Source organism: Charadrius vociferus, unplaced genomic scaffold (assembly GCF_000708025.1).
Source record: "Charadrius vociferus isolate BGI_N301 unplaced genomic scaffold, ASM70802v2 scaffold72, whole genome shotgun sequence".
In the NCBI taxonomy this organism is placed as follows: Eukaryota; Metazoa; Chordata; class Aves; order Charadriiformes; family Charadriidae; genus Charadrius; species Charadrius vociferus.
This window is the reverse complement of record NW_009647830.1, coordinates 7983583-7991325: the sequence shown is the minus strand read 5'-3', so window position 1 is coordinate 7991325 and position 7743 is coordinate 7983583. Positions and strand designations below refer to the sequence as shown.

Genomic DNA, 7743 nt, shown 5'->3' with positions numbered 1-7743 from the left:
TCAAAGCTCACATTTATAAAAAAAAAATAAAAAGACTGTGTTAATAATAGATGATATCTGCCCAATGACAGTCACCCAAAGAATCGGAAATTGTTTTTCTAGTATGACTGAAGAACTCCAGCAGACATAACTTTATAGATAGTTAGGGGTTAATTTCTGGAAAGTCTGTTAATGTAGTAAATATTGGAAGCTTTTTATCTCAGCAAGTAGGATCAAGGTGCTTGTCCTGGTTTGAGGTAAAACAGGACCAATTTTGTTCAGCAACTTTGCTTCTTAGCTAGGCCTCTTCTAACTACTGAAATTAACAGCATATTGTGCAGACAATGTTCGCTGTCTCAGAGTGATAAGAGCTATGTTTATAGTTGATGCCCAGCCATGGTATGCAGAGAGGACCTTCCTTATACTTATTGCTATAACACCCAAGGCCAACTAACTTTGTTATTTGCCCCGTTGGAGGGTTGGAAGTGGAAAAGCATAGTGGGGTCCCACCTGCAGGGAGAAGCAGACAGGACAGATGACCCAAAACTGACCAACAGGGTATTCCACCCCATCTGCCTCATGCTCAGTATATAAGCTGAGGGATCAAAGGGTCAGCTCTCACTCTCTTTCTTCAGTGGCCGACGTCTGAGAGAGACTCTGTTCGTCTGCCTTTGATCCCGATCCTGAATCCAGATCTGGAACCCAGTTCGCATCCGTCACCGAGTCCAGCCTGGGACTTCCCCAGTGCCAGATAGTGTCATGATTGTCATCCTGGGAGCCTGATACGGTTTTGTATATATTTCATTATTTTATTATTTCATTGTTAATATTTCATTAAAGTAGTTCAGTTCCTTCTAAACTCATAAATCTCTTTTTCCCTCCTCTGCCTCTCTCTTTGAAGAGGAGTAGAGGGAAGTATCTGTTGGTCCCATCTGGGGTCCCCCACGTCCACAGTAGCCGATTTGGCCTAAACCACGACAGTGCTTCTGGTTCATCTACTGGAAGTTAAAACATTTTATTTAGCAGTTTGTTGTGGACTTTCTGGACATGAACTTTGTCTACAATACATGTGGTTGACACACTTCCACTCTTAAGTGCGCCATCATGTAACATTTTCACCATTTCAGTCTCAATACTATGACGGATTACCTCTACATATTTTTAAGTCTGGTCTGCTTTCCAAAGTAGGAAAATGGAACTTGTGAAAGTGTAATTTAGGAAAAATGGAAGATCTAGCTGTTACAGAATGTAACTTAAAGACAGCCCATGCACTAAGGAATTAAGACACCTGTATCTAATTCATTAAAACTGACTCCTCCTATGATCACTAAGTCACAAGCAATCCTTGTGCTAACCCTGCTTGCTGCCAAGATTTACTGGGAAAACTGCATAGCTTTGCTACAATTAACTGGTCTTGGATGTATTCTGAATGTTCATGCAGAATTTAGTATTCTTAATTTTCACTTTTTTGGCAGATGTGGTAACTAGCAGAGTTGGCACTAAACATTAGTATTTCAGCATGCATTATCAGATACTACTGTGTAGCTTTCACAGACAATAGCTTTACTACTGAAGTTTCAGGTAGGTCTTGATCCTGTTTTTAAAGTGTCTGGACCTTCAGCAAGGTTCCTTGTAATCCACTTAGTAATCAATTAGGTGCAAGAGAAGCAGTTAATAGCTTGAAATCACAGCTACTGAAAAGTTTCTCACATCTCCAGTATATTTAGGTCAGGTATGTTTGCTCAGGATTATCTGATTCGATGCTGTGTCTCTCCATTACTCATGAAGTTCAGAACTTTCTATTCCAGAAACCTTTGCCTCTCCTGAACTATACACTCTACTAGGAAGCATGATAATGTCCTTTCATATCGAGATCACACTAATACATCAGTGCCTCCACCACCATAAAAAACTTCAAGTTTAAAAATATTTGCATTATTACCAACTGACCTCCACAGTACCTACCACTTCCTCTTCTGAGGATGGATAGTGTGTACTGTGAGGCACCACAGACAGGGAGTGACTAAACTCTGCAGCTGCACCAGCAGAAGGACAGTTTGAATAAACGAGTACTCATCCTCCTACACTTCAGTTTCCCTGCAGAGGCAGAACAGCTTTTGGGGAGATCTTGCGGATATAACTGCTTTGTCCACTGTCCACAGATATATATGTGGGACTACCAGCAGGAGAAAGCCACTGTCTTGCCTCCTTGATCCTCTCATAATGTTGCAGGAGTACCTTTCACTCAGCAAGTGGCCATCACTCTGTGGAGTGCCTCCACCCAGATCCTACCTGTGGCTAACCAGTTTGGGATGGCGAAGTTCGCAGTGCACAAAGGGATAATTAAAACACCCAAGACCATCTGCTACTCGCTCAGTTTAATCATAACTTTTCAGTATGCAGCAGGTGGCCAGACACCAAGGTGTCTGCATGCCCATTTTTCAAGACCAAACAATTCAGGTCATCACTGAACCTTTCTTGCCTTACGATCATCAGCATCTCATGGGGCACACTTCCTGCCCCAGGGGATTCTTGTCATTGAACGTTCACCATTCAAGAAATTACCTCCAACATTCCACACATGCAGATCAAGTTTATGGTCTGAACAGCATCAGCATGCACTACCACTGCTCACAGGCAGTGACGCAGTGAGAGCGGTGCAGTTTTTCATGCATGCTGGTATGTGTGTGGGAACAGGTAGGGAAATCTCTGTGCAGACAGCTGTTGCCACCTTAGCACCTTTTCTTCAAACTAGACAGAAAATCTCCTCCTATAGTCATTATGGGTATGTGAGAAGCCCCGTATGTAAGTGATGTAGAGCAGCAATGGAATCCATGGGTTGAATGCTCATGGCAGTATTACCGTGTCTCCTCCCTCTAAGCTGCTGCATTCAGGGAGGGGGGTGGACTATGCAGTGTGCTTATTTTGAAAGCCTGGGCTGCACTATCCTGACATGGCACAAGTAACAAATTTGGGCTATAAGTAAGACCACAGAGAGGGAGGGAATGAGTGGGCAGTTCCTGATGTAGGCAGTTGCTATTTGGAAGTTTTCTCCCACAGCTCACAGCCCCAGGATAATCTTTAAAAGGTACAGCAGGTCTTGCAGTAAGACTAGTGATGTACATTGCTTTCCAGCAGTTCGAAGATCAATGCCATTATTCCACTGGAGCCACATGCATCCTCTCCCTTTCCCCACCCTCAGCTTGGAGACAAATATAGAAAAGCAGTACAGAAATGCTGGTAGGGCATGCCAGAAAGGGATGCGTTGATACTTGCAACAGTGAGGAGCAGGGGGAAAGGGAATCCTGGGTCATGTCCTCACATGGATCTTTTGTGGGAGCCAATAACAAGGACCCCAGGACAACTCTGAACAGAAGCCAGCTTCTCAGGGTGTTCCTGGGTCATTAACCCAGAAAAAGGAACAAAATTTCAAACAACTGTAAGTTTATTGTGGGGTTTCCAAAGATTTCTTAAAGCTCTTCATGAAAGACATACGGCATGCTCTTCTGATTTACTATGATTTGTGTCTTCTTGCCTTTAGAAAAGCATTCTTTTTCTTTTTAAAAACTTTACCTGGCATTTATCATTCTTACACCTGCCAGCAGATGGGATGCTTTCAATGTCCTGAGACTGCCACCATTTAACACAGTTCCCAAGAAATGATTGCCTTCTTCCAGCATGTGTTCAAGGATACAGCCACTTCCCTAGGACCTTACTGCACCCTTCGTGAATTTTCTGCTTGATGGCAGGAAGGAATCAAAATACTGAGAATATTTGAAGAATTTTAAAAGGAAAAAAAAGGAAAAAAGAAAAGGGAAGTTCATCAAGAGGGGCTGCAGCAAAAGCTAGGGCAGGTAAAGCAGAGAAAGGACATTAGTGCAACAAAAGTAGAAGAGTGTCAGCAAACAGACCAATCACAATTTAGTAGAAGATTGGCAGCTGAGGACAAAGAGGAGGGCATATATGCATTTGGATCTTTATATAGGAAGTGAATCACATCAGGGAGTTACAAGAGTTCTTGAAGTTTCCAGAGCCTTCTGATGGGGTGCATGTATTAGACAACCCTTGGTTAACCACATGATGGTGTGGTTCACACATGGGGTCAGGACATTAGATTTAAGAGTAAGCTTCCAGTTTAATTATAGCTGAAAGGAATTCAGTTTGCACACACCGACAGCACATAGAGAACCAAGCCAACACCATGCAGATGGAAACAACTGAGGAATTCATATTAACACATAAAAGAAAAATGGCAGTGCTATGAATAGTTAGGTCTGATTGCTAGTGTGGTCACACCCTGCGTAATTTTAATTATATTTCTAAATTTCTAATGGGGGAAGAGGGCGACTTCTGATTTTCCTTCTATGTAACTTTGAATTTTAAACCTAATTTTGGTCATTAAAAAATGCCCAAACTTCAATAATTTTTACTCTGGTTTCATAATACAATCAACTGAAATACTTCATACACTGAAATCAAAAGAAATCACTGTAACTACCTACTCTTGCCCCACTAATCACAGACCATAAATCTGTGTTAAGCTAAAATATATTTTATACAGGAAGGATTTCAACCATTAGACACTGAAAGTGATCCCTTAGTAAAATAACCAGAATTAGTCATTCTTTCTGTGAAAAATATATGCCTTTTTCAATTGTGCTTATAGGGGAGACACAGTCACATTCGACATTGAAGTTCTTAAGGGCTCAGAATAAGGCTATTGGCAGACCCATTTCTATTAATTTTTAGACCTACCATGCCACACATATTTTGGGGATGATCTGTGAGTTTACAGAACTTTTGACACATCTCAGATACATTTAACTATATACGCATGAGTCAATTTTCATATAGACAGGTCAGATGCATCCTGGACTTAGTGAAGTATATACAGTTCAGGAATAAAAGATCCATGCATATGTGGCAGGTATTTGTCTCAAGTACACAGTTCTTATTAACTCATGTAGACAGCAATTCTACTCAGAACAGAACTCAGCAGAATAAATAATGGACCGTCTTTAAAATTCCTTTTTGTCTTCCATTCTTACTGCTTCAAAGATGGTAAGGCTCATAGGACTTGATTTGCTAAACCATAACTTTTGGATAGACCAAATACAGTCATAAACTGACATCAGATACTCCATGTTTTCTAGGTGTGTTTATCAGCCAATGGTTTGAGATCCTGCTCTCCTATCATATAATTGACTGTATGTAACTATATAAACAGAGACAGCCCCAGAAGATCAAAGACAGGATGAAGTTTCTCAGCCCTTTACTCTTCTGAATTGGTTTTATACAGTGTAATAGGCTGTTAGTTCCTCATTCAACTCCATGTGCATACTGAAATTCAGATGCAAAAATATGCTCATTGAGTCTGTGCGTATACTTTAATCTCTCCATTCGGTTTGCATGTGCCAGCTCCTAAGATTTTTACTATCCCAAGTTGGTATTCCTTTCACTAATCAATACATTCCTATCAACTACTACAAGGCGATTACAGTTACATATAGTTGATGAGTCCTGTTAGGGAAAAGGAATTCAGAGCTGACAGTAACAGTAAAGGAAGAATGAGCAAAGACAAACAGCAATGCGCACAAAGCATCAGAATCTCTTCTCTGAAGTTTACAATTGAAAGCTTGAATTGCATTGCCGCAATTCAAAATGGCAAAGTATCTTCTCTTATAATTTTCAAGTAATGTGAAAAAATATAATCAAAATTGGACTGTATAAATATCTGCCTTAAACTTCAGAAATTTACAGTGATCGCTGAATCTTCTTTTTATTTTCCAAACCTGCACTGAGCAACCTGATCTTATTTTGCAGTTGGCCCAGCACTGGGCAAAAGGTTGGCACAGATCACTTCCAAAGGTCCCTTCCACACTGAATAATTCCACGTGTCTGAAGAGAGCTTTAAGTTCAAAGAATCCACTCATTTACCACAGAGATTATGAAATTTAATATACATTGAAGTAAGGCTGGAGATAAATTTGAAATAAAAAAAAACCAAAACCCCACAACGTGGCTCATCTCATTGCCTTCATAAAAAGAACCCCACCATGTGTTGCTTTTATTAGGATGGCCTGCCTTGTGGAGAATTTGGGGCTCTATATACTTGAAGACCTTAAAAATTAAACAAAATTCACATTTAAAAAAAAAAGCAAAACTCAGTTAGACTTGATTACAAGTACAGCCACATTTTCAGATACTGCTATTTACACTAAATGTCCTGATCTCTGAGTAACATTAAAAAAAATAATAAACAAAATGATAAAAAAAACAAAACAGCCCCAAAAAACCCACAAACCAGAGAAACCTGAAAACAACCACATGAGGATAGGAAACAAACACGTACTTTTTAGACATCCAAATTTAAACAAAAATCTGTGCTTGTTTTTGGAAATGTAGACAATTACTCTTTGTCAGAAAATACACACAAAATAATGTATAACAGCATAATAATAAACTAAAATATTATATTGGATGATAAAATGACACATCTCAGAACTGTTCAAATTTAAAAGTTTGAAAAATCTTATAACTCAACTTTTATTGCCTCACTTATATTCTGACTTTAATTATCATTCTAACGGTTTAAACAAAAGAAAGTTTTGAAGAGAGATTTTAATGCTTTATATTTTTTCACCTACCCAGTGAATCACAATAAAGCTAATAATGAAAAAATATTTTTAGAATAATATTGAAAAGCTGCTGAAGCCTAGCTTGGCCGGGGAATACATATATACAGTATGACAGTAGTTAGTGGTATGTGCTCCTTCTAGAATCTAAAGGGAAGAAACAGTAAATATAAATATCTATTTTTCCCTGAAATTCCAACATTAAAGTTGTTCCCACTCAAGGCCGTAATCTGTTATTAAGTCAATGTTTTCAACATACATAAAGGCATGAGGTACATTTAGGAAGTTTTCTGACAATGCCATTAATGAGAAATAAAAATACGAACACATGAGAGTGTCATGAGGGAAAAATAAAGTTTTCCTAACACCATCCTCTCAAAAAACAATCAATCAATCAAACCCCCAAGCAAACCCACAAACCACGAAACAGACTTGTTTTCTTCTCAAAAGAAAGATACATGCTGTTGAATAGAGTAAACTCAGAAATCTGTAACCAGCTATCAAGAGTCAGCTTTCCAGAGACTGAGTAAATTTCCACTGAAGTAATTTACTAAGGATTTCTTTACCAAGACTCTGGTCACATGAAAGGAAGAGGAAAAGATGAAGGAGGACTAATTCAGGCATTCAACTTGCTTTCCTAATTTGATACCTCAAATCCAACTTAATTATACCAATGGTGCCCACCCATGCATCTAGCAAGTCCATGCAGCTATTTGTGCCGCTAGAGGAGACCTGCAGGCTGTTGCCCCCAGAAAACTGCGTCAGAAAAGGAGTTGGGGGAGGAATGGCAGTGGAGAGGGAACAGATAGTGAAGACCTTCATTAACTATCCTGATCCTCAGGAGTAAGTGAGTAACAGGCCAGATAACTACAGTGGCAGCAACCCACTACTAAGTGGCAGCCATCTTGCTCTGTCAGGATATGACTGAATGCACGCCGAGTTATGTACGAGGGAACACAGGCATGCAAGACAGAACATTGAGGGAGCTGGAATTTCTTTCAGTTGGTGTTAGGAACTGCAAGCGGTGGATCAAACACCTCTGTCCTGTATCTTCAAGACCACAGAAGTCCATGATAACAGAATAAGCCCTCATGTACATTATTCCATGCAATACTTTCCATATGGACAG

At 39.6% G+C, this 7743-nt stretch overlaps 1 protein-coding gene across 1 annotated transcript in view; it reads right to left on the bottom strand.

Moving 5' to 3' along the window:
* The window catches only part of PPFIA2 (protein tyrosine phosphatase, receptor type, f polypeptide (PTPRF), interacting protein (liprin), alpha 2), a 358128-nt gene that overhangs the window by 347534 nt on the left and 2851 nt on the right, over positions 1-7743 (bottom strand). The window lies entirely within an intron of this gene.